Raw genomic sequence first — 18,603 nt, 5'->3', positions numbered from 1 at the left:
AGGACTGTGTGAGTAGAGCTGCTTTTTCTATGTGAGGGGTAATTTGGACTGCAGTGCTGGTTCTGTCTGTGGTGGAGGAAAAGCACTGACTCTTATTGCCCTGCTGTGGTATCCTGCTTGTGAATAATCTCCAAGAGGTTGTGTGTGCTGGCCTCCTGTTGGAAGATAAAATACTTCACTCTGCGGAATGTATACCTGCCTGGGAGGAGAGTTGGAGAAGCTGTGTGAATAGCACTGCCCCAAACTTGTGTGGGGTAGGACGGCCTGCTTTGGTTGCTCCTGCCTGAAGCAGAAAGAGGACTGGACAGTCCTGGTACCTTTTTGGTGATGAGGAAAGAGGAAAAGTGTGTAAGGAACGCTGTATTTTCTCATATGGTGGAGAGGAAGGCTGCCCATGTGCCAGGAAGCATGTGGTGAGGGCTTTTATGGGGCAGCCTTCTTCCACTACAATAAGCGTGTGAGGTGCTTCTAGTTGAGCCAGGCAGCAGCCTGAGAGGCATTGCATGCGCCGCAAGATACCACTTGAGCTTCAAGGTGCTCTCCCCCCTCCCCGGCCTTTAATACATGTGCCCCTCCGGGCCGAGAAGCTGTGGAGAGGAAGAGTCGCATTGGTGTCTCCGAATGTGGCCCCCGGGCTGTAAAATGTAGCCTGCCATCCAGCTGAAGCGGAGTGCACCCCCGCCTAATCCTTTGGAGCATGAGGGCTCCAGCACTGAAGTCACAGCAGCTGTTGACCTCAGAACAAGCAGCCACCATCCCTGGAGTCTGGAGACATGCCCCTGCTCAACCAAGGCCGGATCCCAGGCGCAGGAGGAACACAGGCAGGATACTGCCAAAGTTGTGCTGTTCAACATAAGAGGGTCCTGAGACTCTGACATGGCTGGACTGCAGGTGAGCCTGATTGCCGCCAAGCACAAGGGATGACCCAGCGAGGTCTCCTCGCTGGCTGTGGCCGTGTTACCCAGAAGCCGCTCCCCCTCTGTGTCATGGGGCAGCAACCACGTGCTGCTACAGTCTCTTCAGGGACATTATAATGGTTGATTCAGTGCGGGTAGGGTAATCAAGGTGCTGGCCCCCTCCCCATTCGACCGCACAAGAGAGAGAGAGGTCTCTGACATGAGGCCCCACAGCAGCTGCCCCTCTGTGCAAATGTGGGCATCACAGGGACGTCCTCAGTTGAGGCCCCTGCTTCGTTATCAAGGGTAGTAGAAGCACAGCAGCGCTAAGACTCCGTAGTCAGGGTTCGACAACAGGGTGACTCATGTTCACTAGCATCTGGGTTAATTATGTGGATCTAATGGCCGCCTTTTACTGCCCTAATGTTATGATGTAGGCCTTATAGTGGCCAGAGTAACAAGCAATGTGTGCAGGGGCATTATGATGTTTTCTGAGGTATTATAACATGTACTGTACATCCTTCAAACTGATTGATGACATGTGCCAATTATGAGTATTTATCTACTGCTCTAACTAATGTTTGGCATAATATGTTCTGTTGACATGGGCAGTATGTATGTCCTTACGTTATTGCCATACATGTAATATGATGCCAATTGCCTGCTTTATAATGTGATTAATGAACTATGTGTTTTTATAATACAAAGAATATTTTTATATACCTCTGGGCAGAGTGTCTTTTATGGTGTGCCTAGTGTGTCACTGGGGAGTGTGTATATTCTGCAAACACTTTACACATTGCCTCTGGGATAAGCCTGACTAGAGTGGTGGGTTCTGCCTGGCTTAGGTGCATACCTTAGCCAATCAGAAACCCCATTTCTAACACTTGGTTATCCCACCCACTCACAGTTCAGCACACTGCTTTTGAAGTTGGGAAATTAGAGATTCACCTCCCTCACTACACTGCTGATCACCAGAGACTAAGATGTCTTCTATTATTCATTAGGTCATTTTACTGATTATTGAACTGAACTAACAGAGTTTGTTTTGTTGAGGACTGATTCACAGTGAAGAAAATGACACGTATGGGCAAGAAAATGTTCAGTGTATTGTTTGCCATACCTAGCGCTGGCATTGATCTGGTGCTGGAGGCAATCCCGCATAGAGGTGCTGTCAGAGCTACAGCATTGAAGTAAATGGCAGGCAGATGAGGTCCATTTATTCCAGGCCTGAAAAAGTGACAATTAAATGGTTGTAATGTACATTTTTTTTTGTTCTTACCTGTTTCTATATGGGTAGAACACATACACCACTGATGTGCACTAGAACAATATAAGTAGTCCATACCTCAAATATGTGGTTTTGACAGCCATAACAGACATAGCTGACTATGTCACAGGAATATTTGATAGTGCCATTTCTCCTTGCCTCTGTGCTACAGTTTGCTGCTGCTGCTTATACTGCCATAGTAATGTAAAGTTCAACATAAGTATTCCTTCTTTTAATTGTACATTTGAAAGCGGAAAGGCTGTGTGGCACTGGCAAAAATGTCAGCTGTTTGTGAAAAAGAGTCACTGACTTGTTAGTCAAAGGACATTTGAAATGCCAAGTCTTTTGCTCGTGCCTGGCCTGATGATTGAGCATCCTGATAAAAGTAGATCAGTGTGCAATTTGGAGAGAATGTGTTCATTGAAAGGGAAGAGATAATGGAATAATTTGGGTCTGAGTCATCCCTAGGCTAGTGCCAGGCATATATTTGGCATCTTTGGGCACAATTTACAGATCCCTACTGGACATGTGGAAGACAGAAGGACTTCGCCTGTTGTTGTGACCTGTAAGGAGAACCCTAAGGGCTATAGCTGCTCTCACTTGTACCCAGGAATGTGAAATTCCAAGAGTCAATTGCCTGACCTCCTGTTAAGCTGCAGGACCACAAAAGTTACAAGAAGCCCTCTTTCCTCGAATAGCCCAGCAGTTACACCTGTATCTTGTCAAACCTCCATTCACATGCCTCCTCCGATCAAGTTTTATTTTTGTGATATCCCCAACAGTTTACCTCCACACCCAAAGCAGTAACACTGTTGGTGGCCTTCGACTACATGGTGTGTTTCTCTACTCCACTTGGGTTGTATGCAGGCAAACTGTATAGTCACATATTGTAGTCCTCTATGACATTTACTACAATATTGATATACTTCTCAGTGAAGTTCTTCTTCCTCTTCAATGGGAAGAACAGGATATTGAGGTTTGTTGCAAGTGGCTGAATCCACATCACAGGAGAATGAGGCAGAGCCCAAGAGTGGGTTGATTTATGTTCTCCAAGTTGCAACTCTAGCCTGCTCATAAGTCGGCTTCTTTCCTATTCTGTATAACTTGAAGTTCTCAGAGGTGAAGCAGTGGTTCACCTGACAAACAACTGTAATTTTACTAACAATAGCACTACGATCATATTTCAAGGCATAACTGTGCGCAACCTCTCATTTATAAGATTTGGAGGAAAAAAGAACACATAAACCCGCAATTAAGTGAATTGGTACTTTTGTTGTAATTGCATCTGGGGTTGGACCTACTTACAGTAGCAGACGTCTACTTTAATTTCTATGCTGGGAAACGACCCCAGAAACATTTGTGTTATAGTCAAGTAGCAGCAACAATAAAAAAGTCAAGGAACCAACATTGGGAAATTCTCAGAGTAATTCAGGAAAATAGAGAAAAAATTATTAAGCTAAAAGATAGCAAAGTGAACAGAATGAATTTGAATTTTTATAAAGTTTTAAGACAAAAAGAACCTTGGAAATATAAGGCACCAATTAAAATGTTTAAATTGTGGTGAGCTAAGACATAGGAACGGTTAAAGGCTGACTGTGATGGAGTGAAGCATGTATAAATGAAGAGGTCAAACTAGTCAAAGATTTTATCTTGACACAATGTTTTGGAGCTGGAAGTCTTCCAGTGCGACAGTGTTAGAAGCTGAAGACAGTGAGAGCCTCTTCAAGTCAGGTACCCCGTCTTGGAACTCCTACTGAATGCATAATTTTGACACCAAAAGTTTAAAGCAGAGCATATCTGAATTTCATAGCAATAGAGGTCACTTTACCTATGGTATAGATTTGCTGTCCCCCAAAGGTCCAATTTTTTGCCTTCAGATTTATTAACTTGATTTTCCATAATAAACCAATAGGGCATAGCTAGAGGCTTATGCCTCGAAGGGCACTGTGAAGCCAGGTACCTTTACTGTGAGGTCAAGCAGAACCAAATTTCCCTGACTCAAAAAAACTTAGAGTGGACAAACCTGTTTTTCCTCATGCTCTCTTGGGCGCATCTTTTTGGCGGAAGCTCTGGATGTCTTCCAAGGTCTTCCAGTGCTATAAAGATTGACTGGGTCCCATTGTTTTCCAACTACCATAACAATTCCTCCTGATCACTCCTGCAGCCCTCAGGTCCTCATGGCAGGCTCTGAGGTACCAGGGCTATCTTCAACCACGGCTCGCATAAAATTCCCATCTTTAGTGGTCAAGTGGGTGTTCTTGTAAGCCAGGAGTCCTTCTGTGTTTTCTGTTAGTGTTACTGTGCCTGTAGCAGGTAACAGGTGAACACTTGACTCTTGCAAAGCAGTTCCCGCCCGAGTGCCGGAACAAATCAGGGATCTTAGAACATCCTCGCACAGCAAGCATGTAGAGCTTTCTTTCATAAGATGATTTCTATCCAGTTCCTGGATTGGTCTGAGGTGGTGATGCTGAGGTACCAGTATTATCCTGTGCACTAGCCAATGATTGGAGAATTCTTTACACCCAACCCTGGTACTTTCCCCTAGTCACACCCTGTGGAGATGCTGTGTTCCCCTCTCTGTCGCAGCCTGAACTGGTATTCTTTTCTGCTGGGGATTCAGCCACCAAACCAAGAGTGCACTTTGGAAAAATTAAAACAGTTTAAATATTAAGCACACATTCTTATAAGAAATGTTTTTTGTACATGGCACTGTCATTTTCCTTGCTATGTTCTGTAGTGGTGCTTTTAAAGTGTACCCAGCCAGGGCACAATGGTGCTCCGTGAAGGCATATTTTTTTTATCATACCTTTGACTGGTAGAAATGCACACTATAGTGCACATATGACAATTAACTTTCACGTGTTAGGTGCAATTTCTGCATCAAGCTACAATGAGCTTGTTGGGAAACTGAATGCAGAAATTGTGTTAAACCAATTTTACACGGAAGTGTTAGTGAGAGAGTACACACACTGTGGCATACAAGAGCAGAGTCACATTACATATAAGGTCACAATACCAGAAAAAGAAGGATCCATGAAAGAACAAAAATTCTGGGTGCATATTTACAAAGAAATGCATAGATGAGTCCGTTTTCTTGCCCCAGTGCCAAATGTCCTTGCGCCACCATGGATGCACCGTATTTACAATGCTGTGCTCCAAGGCACAAGGATTAACAGATGCGTCAGAAATACTGAAGCATCTGTTGGCACAAAAGTGATGCATTGCTGGAGTTGCTGATGAAAGTGACGCAACTCCAGCAATGTGCCACACCAGATAGGTGAGTCCCATGCAAAAAGCCCTGCTTTATTCCTTATGCCTTGTCTGAACAGGCATAGGGATTTTGACACAGTGAAGGCATAGATTGATGCAGTGAAATGTTGTTAATTTCACTGCGTCAGTTCTACATGGCTTTTTGCGTGGGCAAGCGCACTCTACATACATTATACCTGGTGCAAGTATATTGTGATGCAGGGCTTTACAACATGACGCATCTCGTTAGATGCGTGACGTTGTAAATTGGCCGCATTGTTTGAACTGCCATTGCGTCAACAAAATTGACGCAATGGCGGCGCAAGGGCTTGTAAATCTGCCCCCTGGATTACTACCAAGAAAAGGCAGATTTCCTACAGGCCCATTGTGGTGCAGTGGAAGGATTACAATCCTCCAGGTTATCGTTGAATTTCAAATTTCACTTTATTTTGACCAGTATTAATTATGATTCATTTGAGTGCCTGGTGATCCTTGACACAGAGTCAACATCCGAATGCCTCGGCAATCTAGAGGCACACGTTTCGAACCACTTAATAAAGAAAATGCTACTGATTCCGGAGATTTGCAAGCCCCTCCTTCCTGTCCATCTCTATATTGACAAATTTGATTTCTGAACAGTCTCATGCAAGGACCTCCGGAATGTTTTTGTGTTCTCTTTAAATGAAGGACTACTTGCTCTAGTTCCACTCTCCAATTTAAAAAATATATATATTGCTACATTCTTCACGATACACTTGTGCACCACGATTATCTATCTGTAATGTCACTTCATCGTTTTCAAAAAATGTATGTACTATTTCATAACCGAGTTGCGTGATGAAATACTATTTCCGCGTTTCACAGTGCTGCGACAAGGGTGTCGTGGACTGGGAGTCAGAGCGGCAGATAAACCTTTATGGGAATGCGCTTCCAAGCAATCTCCAGCAAGGTCAGCTGTGTTTCAGGGACGCCTGTCACTCGCGTTGTCTCTATTGCCGGCTCCAGGAGTCTGTCAGATCATCGTTTGTCCCTGGGCTGCTAATGACAGCTAAGGTTACAGCCAACAAGCCCTGAGTGGGCCACAAACGAGCCCTTCGCTTCCCGCCTGACATCGCTATCATCGATTGGTTTTTACCGACAATTAGTAGTGAGTTTGTCCTCTCTGAATATCTCCTGCTCATCTGTCTGTTGCTCCTCAGTTTTCTTGCTGGGTACCTGTCAGTGGAACCGAACCAATAGTGCCATTCGCGGTGCCCATACGGTAGGCAAAATAATTGACTCTGAAACAATTGTAGATTATTTCGAGTGTGGCGCCTGGCGTGGATTTTTGCTTTTAGTGTGTGTTTGTGCGTTGCGCTGAACAACTGGAAAGACGTCAGAGTCAAAGTTAACAAAATGGACTTGCCTGCTGTGAACGATAAGAGCGCGAATCCAATTTGGCACCAAATCTCCTGAATGCTTTTGGGATAGAATATTGTGGTGTGCGTCATGTTATGGTCTGCCCTATTGATTGCCTCGCATCTAGACGCAAGTGCATTTTAAAATCATATTTGTCCCCTCAGGCCTCTAGCTACGGTTCGGTTTATCTCTTTCGCTTTCTTTCTGTCCTGCTTACTTACCTACTTTGAATCCAGATTTAAACGAGGAAGAAAAATCCAAAATGTATTAATTTTACACAGACTGTGGTCAGATGAGGCCACACTATAAAGCTAATACACAACAACAAAGGGTGGGAAGTGGGAGTAAATATTAAAAGTTGAAAAAGCTTTCAGAGAAAGCACACAGAGTGTTCGGAGAAATTAAGTGAAGTCCATTTTTGCAGGGCATTAGATATGAACAATATTTGCATGTCTCCTCATATGCATCTATATAAATAGAAAATATGATTTGTGAACTACAAATACCTCAATAATTTAAAAACGATGACACGAGGAGCTCTCAAAAAGCCAATGCATATTATTCATAAACTCACATATGCACTTTCACATAAACGAGCGTAAATGATTAGACATACACAAAGCACCTTATAAATGTTGGTAGACCATTACTGAGCATCTATTAGGCTACATTTTTAATCAACAAGCCCTGTTGTATTTAGTTGTGGTGCAGTCACAAAAAGCATCTCAGGGTTTTCAGTGCCCAATATTAAAACTTAGACCTCTATGTGGTCTATGAAGTGTCATTTGGCCTATCTTGTAAGCTGTGTATCGTGTGTCTGCTCTCTTTATCTGTGGTGCCTGGGAGGTAACGTGGAACTATGGTGTGCAGTCTATTGCACCCGTCAGCTGAATGAGCTCAGAAGGGCTAGGGCTGAGGTGTTGTGCTATGCTATGCTATTACCAGTAGGCCTTTTTACTTCATAACACCTTGCCTGCAGCACCAAATTGATATGTGCAGTCGTGGCGAGGTGCAGGTTGCAGTGCGGCATAATTCAACAGTTCTGCTTGCCTGAAGTGTACATCTTGTAATATGTGGGTAGCGATGTACTGCTAATTTCTGTTTGTAATTTACCCTAATGTGTGCCGATTCATAAGAGTAAATCTCTATTTGTGATACATTTCAACCATATATATTGCTTACTGTGTGGTTGCATGGGCAGTGGCGTAGAAAGCTCCATTCACTATTGAACAATGAAAGTGATAGAACATCGCCTAAGAGAGTTCTGCCCTTTTACTTTTTTAGGTCTTGCTTGACCACACAGTCTCTGCCAGACCTTATGTGATCAGTACTACCTAGAGGGGCTTTGTTTCTACTCACATGTTGGTTGCCAGGAGTACAGCATTTTATTGGATGGTGCATAGTTCATGGAATACTTTGGAGGTGCGCTATCATCCTCCATTGTCAAGGATCCCCACCATCCATCAGACCTGTCAGCCCTGGCTTTAATAACAGAGCTAGCACAGACAAAAATGAACATTGCTTCATACAGTGTGTGTCAGCAGGGAGCAGTATATTTTCCACTCCTAAGATGAATATTGCTAAAAAATTTTGTTGGAATGAACTGGGGAAAGGAGTTAGCCTAACAGCTAGGGCGGTAGACCTCAAATCTTGGGAACTGGGTTCGTGTCTGGCAAGGACGCGCAATATCCTGTGATTCTAGGCAAATTACTTAATCTCCCCATGCCTAAAATAAATGAATGTCTATATAAAGCTCCATAAAAAAACTAGGTTCCATCGGCCTGAGTTTATTTTTCAATTTGCACACCGGTCTGGTGTATGGATCATTTATGAAGGGAGTAGCAGTTGAGGTAGGCGGCTCCAGGCACAGGTCTGCAGTGAGGTCTCCTGGAGCAGCAGAGAGGGTCATCTTGGTGCACCAACCTGCCATCTGCAGGCTTACAGGCACACATGGATGATGCGGTATCAGACCTGCACATACAGTCCGCAGCTCAAGAGAGTCCGACATCCTCTAATGGAGCGAAACTAGAAACTAGTGTCATTCCTAACAAAGCAAAGTGATGGGTGGACACCAGTATGGGATCAGGGCTCTCCGGCAGTGGTCGATGGAGGCGAGATTGCTAATCTGGCAGCCTCTCCTAGCAGCGCAACATAGTGCTTGGGTGTGCAACTAACATCTGAGCCTTTGAGGTCCCAGCAGAGATAGAGAAAGTCTGATAAACAAAAAAGAGGTACTCAGTTCTCTAGTGGAGGAGGCTGGAGGTTAAACAAGGGGAAGGATGAACCAAAGAGGTGGGCGAAGGCACATGTAAGGGAGGGAAAAGTTCCCTTTTCGGGACTAGAAACCTCACACACCCAGCAAGCTAGGTGTCATGCTTCATCATATGGGTTTGCTCCTCGTCGGGTCGGCGGTGCAATACCCGACGGGCACCCATAAAGGGGCTCTTTGGTGGAGATCTTTTGTTCCTGCCGTGTGGTGCCGTGGGTGTGAGGGTTCTAGGTGAAAGTGTAGATGTGAATGGCCGGTGTTAAAAAGGATAGATAGTCCACTTTGGAATTTTAATGTTGTGGTAATCTACCTTATTAAAAAAGTGAAGAGAGGCTGCTCGCTGGTATCAGGATCCAAGAGAGCAATGCTGTACTCTATATCGCTTTTCAACATGTTTCATGCTATGTGTTCAAAGATACAATGCAATTCGTTAGGACCAAGGAAGTTGCTATCTACACACTGTGGTATGGGGAAGTGTTCTACCTATCACTGGATTCAGTGGCAGACAGTTAGTCCCGCCTCTTCTAGTGAGACCTAAATGAGGATGACAAAGAAGAGAGACACATAATGGCGAGTGACGGAAGCAAGACTCAAAGTAAGGAGAAAGGTTCTCACCCTACTAGAGAACACTGCTGGATTCAACAGTCTTCTCTGTCATAAGCACCTCAGAAGTAGGTGCCCTATTAGAAAAAGGCAAAAATAAACTAAAAACCTGTAACTAAGGAATGACTTGCTCATGGCAAAGGCATGATGAAACGTATGGAGGCTGTCTCATCTGGGGTTAGGGGAGCTCTGCTAACCCCGTCCAACTGTTAACCTTGTTAGGTGAATCAGCGATAGCATTGTTACTACGGTTGGTGAGGGGAGGGCTTGGTGCACAAAATAAACAGTGCCTGCGGACCCATAATGCCCCCGTGGCCCCAAGTCCCACACACACTCAATGGAGACAGCAAACAAACTAAAGTGATTGGCACATCTCAAGGGAACAGTGGTGGGTCCAGTACAACCGCCCCGTGAATGCCCCCTATGAGGTAGCACGTAGTCTGATCATTAACGCCCAAGTCGGGAAGACAACGGCTCTCGATCCCCATAGTGGTCGAGACCACTAATGCAAGCACTTACCTGTCTGTAGTGGGACACACTCCGTGGACCTACCCACGTGACGGACCAATGAAGCCGGAGCAGTGATTAACCGCAACCGCAGCATTCATATTGAGCTGCACTTCCTCAATGCTCATGGTCATGTGGGGTGGGCGGGGGAGGTTCCGTGCGTGCGTCGCAAGTCGCGCTGTGAGAGTGGACTCGCACGCATAGGAGGAGCTCTGTGGTCGGCAAGGCGGCCATCTTAAAAAGTACAGGTTACAGTCTCCTCATAGGTCTATTGAAATATGTGAATATTATTATTATCCCTGGTGACTTCCCCCAGCAAACATAAGGAGAAGGATGAGACCATTAGCTGGAATCAGTTCACATCGGCCCCAGGTCTCACTACCCCGCAGCTTGGGTTACCAAGATGGTGCCAGAATCCCAAGACCATCGCAGTATAGGGCTGGCCATTGGCCTTGAGTGTAATGTGTAATTTCTACCCATTATGGAATCCCTTTGTTCACCTGTAGCATCTTCTGAATCACCACCGGTATGTTAATTGACTACCACACTCAGCAAATCCTGCCTACTGCTGAATACCCCTTCTTCTGTCAGTTACGCATGCACTTCCATCATGCTCTGCTTGCATCTAATTGAGGAATTGAAGGGTCATCTTCTGTAGTTATATTTCAACCCCCAATCATATGAGTGGCGAAAGGGGAATATTCTTGCCCCAGTCTCAACAACCAATACCTCTGAAGTTTGATGATAATACTGTCCTGTGCATGTGGGTTATTCAATATTTTTCACAAGGTTGGGTGGCTGAGAAAGACTTGCTGTTTCAATTGTGTGAGAAAAAAGAATTCTGAGATCAATGCAAAAAATCATAGGGCGCAGGGTACATCCCTTTCTCAGTCCGCCTCTCAAACTGGAGCGGTCTGATAGCGTTCCCTTTACCTTTATGCTGGCTACTGGTTCTTTATAGAGCAACTTCAGCCATATCATGTAGTAAAGTCTGATCCCCATTCCCTTTAGTATTCGAAATATGTAGAACCAACCCCTGCACCATCCATTAGAGAAGCACCAGTGGCTCTGGTGTGTTCTCTGTGCATGCCATACACCAGTATAGATGTTGACGGTTTATCATAGTATGCCTGTAAGGCAGTGGTGTTGAGAAATCCCCCTTTTAGCAGCTTAAGTTGGAGTGGTGCTTATACTAGAAGCTGATTATTTATGAGCTGGTTTTGTCTGTAGGTAAAATTAAAGTGGAGGGGCCACATGATCCCCACTGCCCAAGGCTTTTCTGGCCCTAAGGACCGAACAGTCTGAGGCATTTCTTAAGGCATTGCTCAAGTGCGGGCAGGGAAACAGATCAGAAGTCTGTCCCCAGCTGGCAACCCCCTCCCCTATTTTGAAAAATTCTTGCCAGAGCCTGTTATGAGTTAGGAACAGGAGCAGCACAGCCTCCCTCCACATATTTAATGATATCAGCTCAGGGGTGAGCTCCCGGGGCCAGTGATAGCTCAGGGAGGGAGCCTCACCCATTTAAAATGATTGCAGCCCTGTGGGTGGGCTCCCCAAGGCCTCTATTGAATTCTCGAGGAGGGGTATGCATGTCCTACCTCACCATACACCTTAATTTCAACCCTGGGTGTGGCCTTCCTGGGGTCTGTAAAGGCTAGGGGAGGAGAGTGTTGTGTACCCCTCACCATATACAAGTTTTAGCCCTGAAGGTGGGTGCCCCGAGGCCTGTAAATGCTAGGGGAGGAGGGCCATGTGCCCACTCCTATTAATAAAACAAAGCCACCCTGGCCAGCATTTATATATTTATTTATTTGCAATCCTGCCTAAGTAAACGTAAATGTAAATGTGGGTGTACTTGTAAAGCGCACTGTGACTCCAAGGAGTATCCTGGCGCTGAAGACCGCTGTGGAACCCGTCCTGGTTTTCCCTGTGAGATGGTCCCTTTCTGGGTATCTCCAAGGTGAAACCAGGCATCCCAGGCGTCTGTGGGGGGCCGTTGTAGAGATGAGGCAAGCTAATGCCCAGAGTTGCCGAGTGTGTTCCCTGGTTAGAGTAGGCACCAAGGCGAGAATTATCGAGTCCGTTTGAGTCTGGTCTACGACCCTGCCGCGTCGGGGATTGAACCCTGGTCCCGGGCTGTTCTCTGCTTACGGGTCTGCCGCCTCTAACCAGTGAGCCACACCACTCCACATAAGTCCTGTGGGATCACAGTAATCTTTGCAGATTTTTTGAGTTTTATCCTCAGGGGGGTATCTTTGAGTCCCCCCCAAGTGCCTTGTGGGTCAAGATATTCCTACCCAGCCTCTTACATATTTTTTTTGAAACATGATCCGGGCAGGGGAATATGCCCCTGAGTCCTGTAATGGTTAGCAGCAACATTTTTCTCATTTTGCTGGCAGCAAATCAGAGGGCTTGCTCCCGCAGGAGTCTGACTCCCGCTGGAGTGAGATGGTCCATGAAAAATAAAACTCCTTGGGCCAGTCAGAATGCTCTAGATTTAAATTGGCACTCCTGTGAGAGTCTCTTGAGACTCTTTCAAACCCTGCCGTCCAGATATACAATTATTTTGCAAACAAAATTTCGCAAAAACTACTGAAACAATCAACATCAAATTTCAAAAAGCACAATCTAATGACCAAGATCTAGCTTCCTTCCAAATTCGGGTGTAATTCTGTTTAGCAGTTTTTGCTGAAACCCTACTTAAAGAAGTTTATGGTATATGCATGGGGTTTTGTGTTTTGAGGCACCCCTTTTTTTTGGCCCACACTTGACGGATCACTACAAAATTTTCATGAATAAACTAGTCAAATAGCAGCACCTTCTTGGAAAGTTTTGGGGAAATTTGTGATACAAGGCCAAAGTTATTAACAAAACAAAAAACGCTTTTCCTATGGAACAGCTGACCTAACTATAACTATGATTTTACTGCTGGATTCCGGTGTGCTCTAGAAGGAAGGTTGCGCCAGCCAAAGAGGAGTCTGCAACCTCTGCTGTAAATTCTTTTTATCCTCTCTCTGGTATGGTTGAGGCATTGATGCTATGTCAAGGACAGCAGACACCCAAATAATAATTCAGCTTCAGGTTTATTAACGTGCTACGTAAATACCCATCAGACGTGTTTAGGTTTTCCTGCAGCATTGCTCAATGAATGTGAGGTGCCATAATCCTTGTGAATTTACAAAAGTGGAGTGTGACCTCATCACAACCACAGAAGACATACTTTCTTCAAATATCTCAATTACATATTCTTAAATACTTTTGAAAATTGATCACACTTCATTCTCAACATTAATGAATATTTACATTATTGTAGTTTAAGTGATATGCACATATTTATGACATGCTATGTCTTTTGTAAACAACTTAATACATTTGCTATACCACAATTCACGTGGTATCCGCTAACCAAAATAGTCCATGGGTAAACAAACTGTAACTCAATGGAAATCATCTAAAATGAAAACAATCCTGGGCAATTCATGTAAAATTACATATTGAAATTTTGTTTTTGTCATAATCTCATTTGAAGTATAACATCATATTTGGTTAGCAACATTATGCAAATCTCTATCAAGCTCAATTGGGCAAATGTACAGCCCATCACCTGTTGATTTAGTATCATGACTAAGCCAAGCCCCAGTGGGCATATTTCTAGACATTGCCAGATCACATATGTTAATAACATATTAATGCACATGTTGGTATAATTATACTTTAAGTATATCATCACAATTTCATTTAGATTTAACAATGTTTAAGATACCATTATTCTGTGCTTGAATAAGGATTCACCTGTGTACACTCATGCTTTTGATTTAAATCACCTATAGAGCCACTGACACTGCCACTCGCTCACCCATACAGCCAACGACACACCCACTCACTCAACAATACAGCTACTCACACAGCATCTCACTCACCACACAGCTACTCACACACCCACATATACACACAAACAGCCACTCACACACACACACATACACATAAGGATACATACAGTCATTCACATGATATATGTTAGGAGTAGTATCACTCAGTAGTAGTGCACCTAGTATACTAATTACATTTTTGCAGTAAGTTAGTATATATGTTTGACACCCATACACTCTTAAAAACACTAACACTCACTTGTTGATGTGATCAGTGATGTCATCAGTGATATCATTTGAGTTCTTACCAGTGATGCCTCTGACCGTTTCATGAGTGATGTAACATGTGAGGTAATAAGAAGTGCATTGTTACCTGAGATAACTAGAATGTATACCCTGCTTATGAACTTACTTATTACATCACTGATGACATCTTACATGACATCACTTATGACACCAACTGCCTCTGCTGATCGGAAGTGGAAAGAGAAGGAGGAGTCATGTAACGCTGTACCTGTCTCTACTTACCGCTTCTACCCCCGAGGTTCTCTGCCGCTGCTGCCATCATCTCCATCAATGTCTGCTCCCCCCCCCCCCCGCGGCTCCCCCTCACGGATTACGGCCTGAGTGGAGGGTCGCCCGGGCTCTGGGAAGGATGCGAACTGCGGGCTGCGGGGGCGCGAGCTCTGAGGTTCGGCTCTAAGAGTCAAAGTGGACAGGAAAGGACGGGAAAAGTGAGTGCAGTGCAGGGCCAGGCCGCGCGTGGAGAGCAGTGCGCGGCCGGCCGGTTGGAGCTCCCGTCGGCTCCTGGCATCTTCTGGCTTTCGAGCTCCCCCCTGGCGGCACACCTGCAGGTCCCCTCTGCTTAAGTCATTACTCCTATGGTGAGTCCGATTTTTTCCACAAATCAAGCAGCTAAGCTAAGCTGGACATAGACAGAGCACACAGACAGAGCACTAGACTCACACTAGATTTGCACAAAGCTGCACACAAAGCTCATAAAATCTTAGTTCCTACTGCAGGAAACAACCCCCTTTTTAGCAGAGCGCAGTAGAGAGCAGCGGTGCCGCGGAGAATCTCTGCACGACGGGGAAAAATTTGAGCCGCAACCGCCGCCCTCTTGTTTTTGTGCTTGTTCTTGTGCTTGTTCTTCATTATTCACCTGAGGATTGCCTACAGACCACATAGTACTGGAAACACGCACTGAAGTGCCAGCACATAACGGACGGAACCAGAAAAATAGGAAAGAGGAGCAGGGGAACGCGACAGTAAGGACTGCCCTTTGCCATTCAGCACAAGCCTTCTGCCCTTGCCTTCTGCCTTATGCCCTTCTCCTCTTAAAACAACATTGTTACCAGTCTACTACCACTACCACTACCATCAGTTGCCACAATGCTGTTGTTGCTGCTGTTTTCCTTCTACTGCCTCCCTATTCCTTATTACCTTCCATTGCCCCATGGCTCATTGTTCACTGTTCATTGCTCGTTGCCCACAGCGCCCCCTGAGTTGTTATCCAAGCGCATTTAGCACCCTGGAGTTGGATTATCAACATTCTCTCAGGAGAGCCAAGCAGGACGGGTTCAGGACGAGCCAAGGACCTTAACACATTCAAAATTCCAACCCTAACTGTCATCAAGCAGAGTATTAAAGCTCAAGACTCACCCTAGGACAATAATAAAGGAACAAGGATTGGTCTAAGTGAGAACTCCTGTGGCTGACCTTGTTAGGAGGGGTACTACCAAAGGGGAGGTGCTACACACCTCAACCAATAAACTCGACACAACAAATTAAACAAACACATAGGCGCAATGAGATCCGGCAGAGTTAGGCAACCACTACTTAAATCAAAACCTAACTCTAAGCCTAAGTCGCGGAAAAGGAAACTGGAGCCAATATCATTACCAATCAGCTCTCAGGAAACAAACCCTACTGTTCATAATACAGACAAAGAAGGCCTTACTATGGCAACTTCAATGCCAGTAGCAACTTTAAATTTAACTCCGATTGGAACTCTAAATCAAAATGGAAAAAGTAAGGATCTTGCACCACCAATGGCCGATGCCTACACCCTTTGTTCAATTAAGGCTCACCAGCAACTATTGAGATCACCAACCTCACCAAAGCCATCGCAGCCTCCCTCACAATTCTTATCACCCCCAGTATTAAAGTCATCAAAGGACTTAAACAACCTCATAACTATCGAAGGAACGCCAGCTAGGAAAAAGTTATGCTTCCACCAACCAAAGATATATACTAAGTTTTCCTTTTTAAAAGACCCAGGAACAGCCATTTATTCTAAGATAGGGAACATTAAAGGTCTCCATACACCGCTTCTATCAAGCAATCGTGATTGCAGTCATACTTACAGCAATCTAGCTGATTCACCCCAGTTAGCCGGGGCTCTCAACCTTTCCATCACTGAGGTAACATCGGCAACATTAACATTGCCTGCAACAAAAAGAGAGGCAGTATCAACCTACTTAGCAGGTCAATGAGCAAGTAACCGCAACAATCAGAACAGTCAAAGCAATGATAACTTGGCTACGGTATGCTCCAAAAAAAAACAGCCATAGACAGCACATGGAGCCCATCGAAGATAGTCGAGCTTGCAGGGAAGGAAAAAGTCAACTTCTCCAGTCAGCTAATAGTCCTCCTATTCAAATTAAGACATCTCAAACATACTCCAACGGAATCTGGGAACAAACAGTGACAAATAGTAGACCAGTAGCACAAACGTCACCTCCACGCCGCACTTTATTACCATACAACGACTCCCAATCTATAAACAATTCCTTAAACAACTATATGACTTTCATAGCAACACAGGAATGGGAAGAACTAGTTGCTTCTTATAACCTTAAACCAGCCCACGGCAATTTACCCAACGAAGCAAATAATTCCCCAAGATTGGATAAAAGTAACAATATTGGAAATTCGCTTCCTGAATCTATATGGATAACAATTTTGAATACTTTGCAAAACTCAGCTACGGCCCTAGAATTTCAATCGCATAAAATGGATTTGCAGCTCTCAGTCCTACAGACAATGGCCGATTCTATTTCAGGAATTGACTGGAAAATCTTAGAACTAAACGGTCTTATAAAGAGGGGGCAAGACGCTGTCTCAATGGCTCAAACAATACCACCACCACCATGCCCCTGCGATCCAATCTTAGACAAACTATCATCTCTACCATCTATGTTAGGAGTCCTGATAAGCGATCTAAAATCAGTAGTCCCACAAATTCTGATCCCTCAAACCTTGGATCCTAGCACAAAATACTCTGTAGCACAAACAGTGCCAGCAACTGAGCAGCCAGCCGAACAGACCGTAGATACCAACCCACCCTCAGGTGGCAGAGCAGTTCTAACATCATCGACAGGAGGCATGGAAATCAAATCTACGAACAATACTGCAGCCCCAGTTGAATCAGTATCAGTCAACGCTCAGGCCCCGAACAAGATTCGTAGAAAGAAAAAAAGGAAAGAAACTGTTTTTTAATGGATGCAAGACTTAGCACAGAAGCACAACTAAATTCATCTTCCAAAGACATCGAACAACTTCTACTCTTGCACAAGGACCCGGAGAGTCCTTTTCCATCGCCTCCAGCAATTCTGATAAAATCAACAGGCAGTGCCACCCAGAATTCTGGACCGAGCGAGCCCAAACAGAAGCTTCCTCAACCAAAAAAAACTCACGCAGAATACAATAGTGACTTAACAACACTTGAACCCACTCCATTAACAGAAACCAAGGACAATGTAATGACTAACAAAGCAGAGCTAACTCAGCAACCAACACGAAGAACGAATAGCAACATAAGAGGGTTGAGGACGGATAACCATCAACGTAAGCAATCAAATTATCCAAATACTGAACGCCCAGGCCGTCCCCCCAGTCCATTCAACAAGACCAAGAGGGACCATTAATAAATCCAACAACAGTCCAGCACCAGGACAGTCCGACAACCATCCTTTTCACTCCTGAATACACATCCCGAGGTAGGGACGACATATTGAACAGGGGAAATATATTAAGACTTTTGCACTCAGTTACAAGTCTAGTAAACATCGGCTCCTCTGACCTCATGCAAATAGAGTTTCAGTCTAATAACGACTCACAGAAACAATAAAAGCAACCTGGAACTCCTTTGAGATAGCTAATAAATTTATGGAAGAAGAAGTAACATTCCAACAGTGGGGGTTTGAATTGAGACTTGAAAAGCAACCTCGCTATCCGACGCCCTTTTTACCCCTCATTAGGCCACTGGTGCAAAAAAATACCAACTCAGTATTAAAGGGAGCTAGGAGTAATTCCCCAAGGGCATACTCCCAAGACGCTAAAACATTTCTATCCGAACAAGAACAAAGGCATAGAGGTCACATCTCGCCAGTCACTCCCCTTAACTGGAAGTCAATTCAACGAACAATCAATATAACGAATTGCACAAATTGACAAAGGGTAAAGGACGCTGTTTCTCCCCTTGAAAAGATCAGGGAAATTAGTGTTTGCTCCTGGAACATCAATGGCCTAGCTAGTAAA

Source organism: Lissotriton vulgaris, chromosome 2_1, assembly GCF_964263255.1.
Source record: "Lissotriton vulgaris chromosome 2_1, aLisVul1.2, whole genome shotgun sequence".
Classification (NCBI taxonomy): Eukaryota; Metazoa; Chordata; class Amphibia; order Caudata; family Salamandridae; genus Lissotriton; species Lissotriton vulgaris.
Note: the sequence above shows the minus strand (reverse complement) of the source record.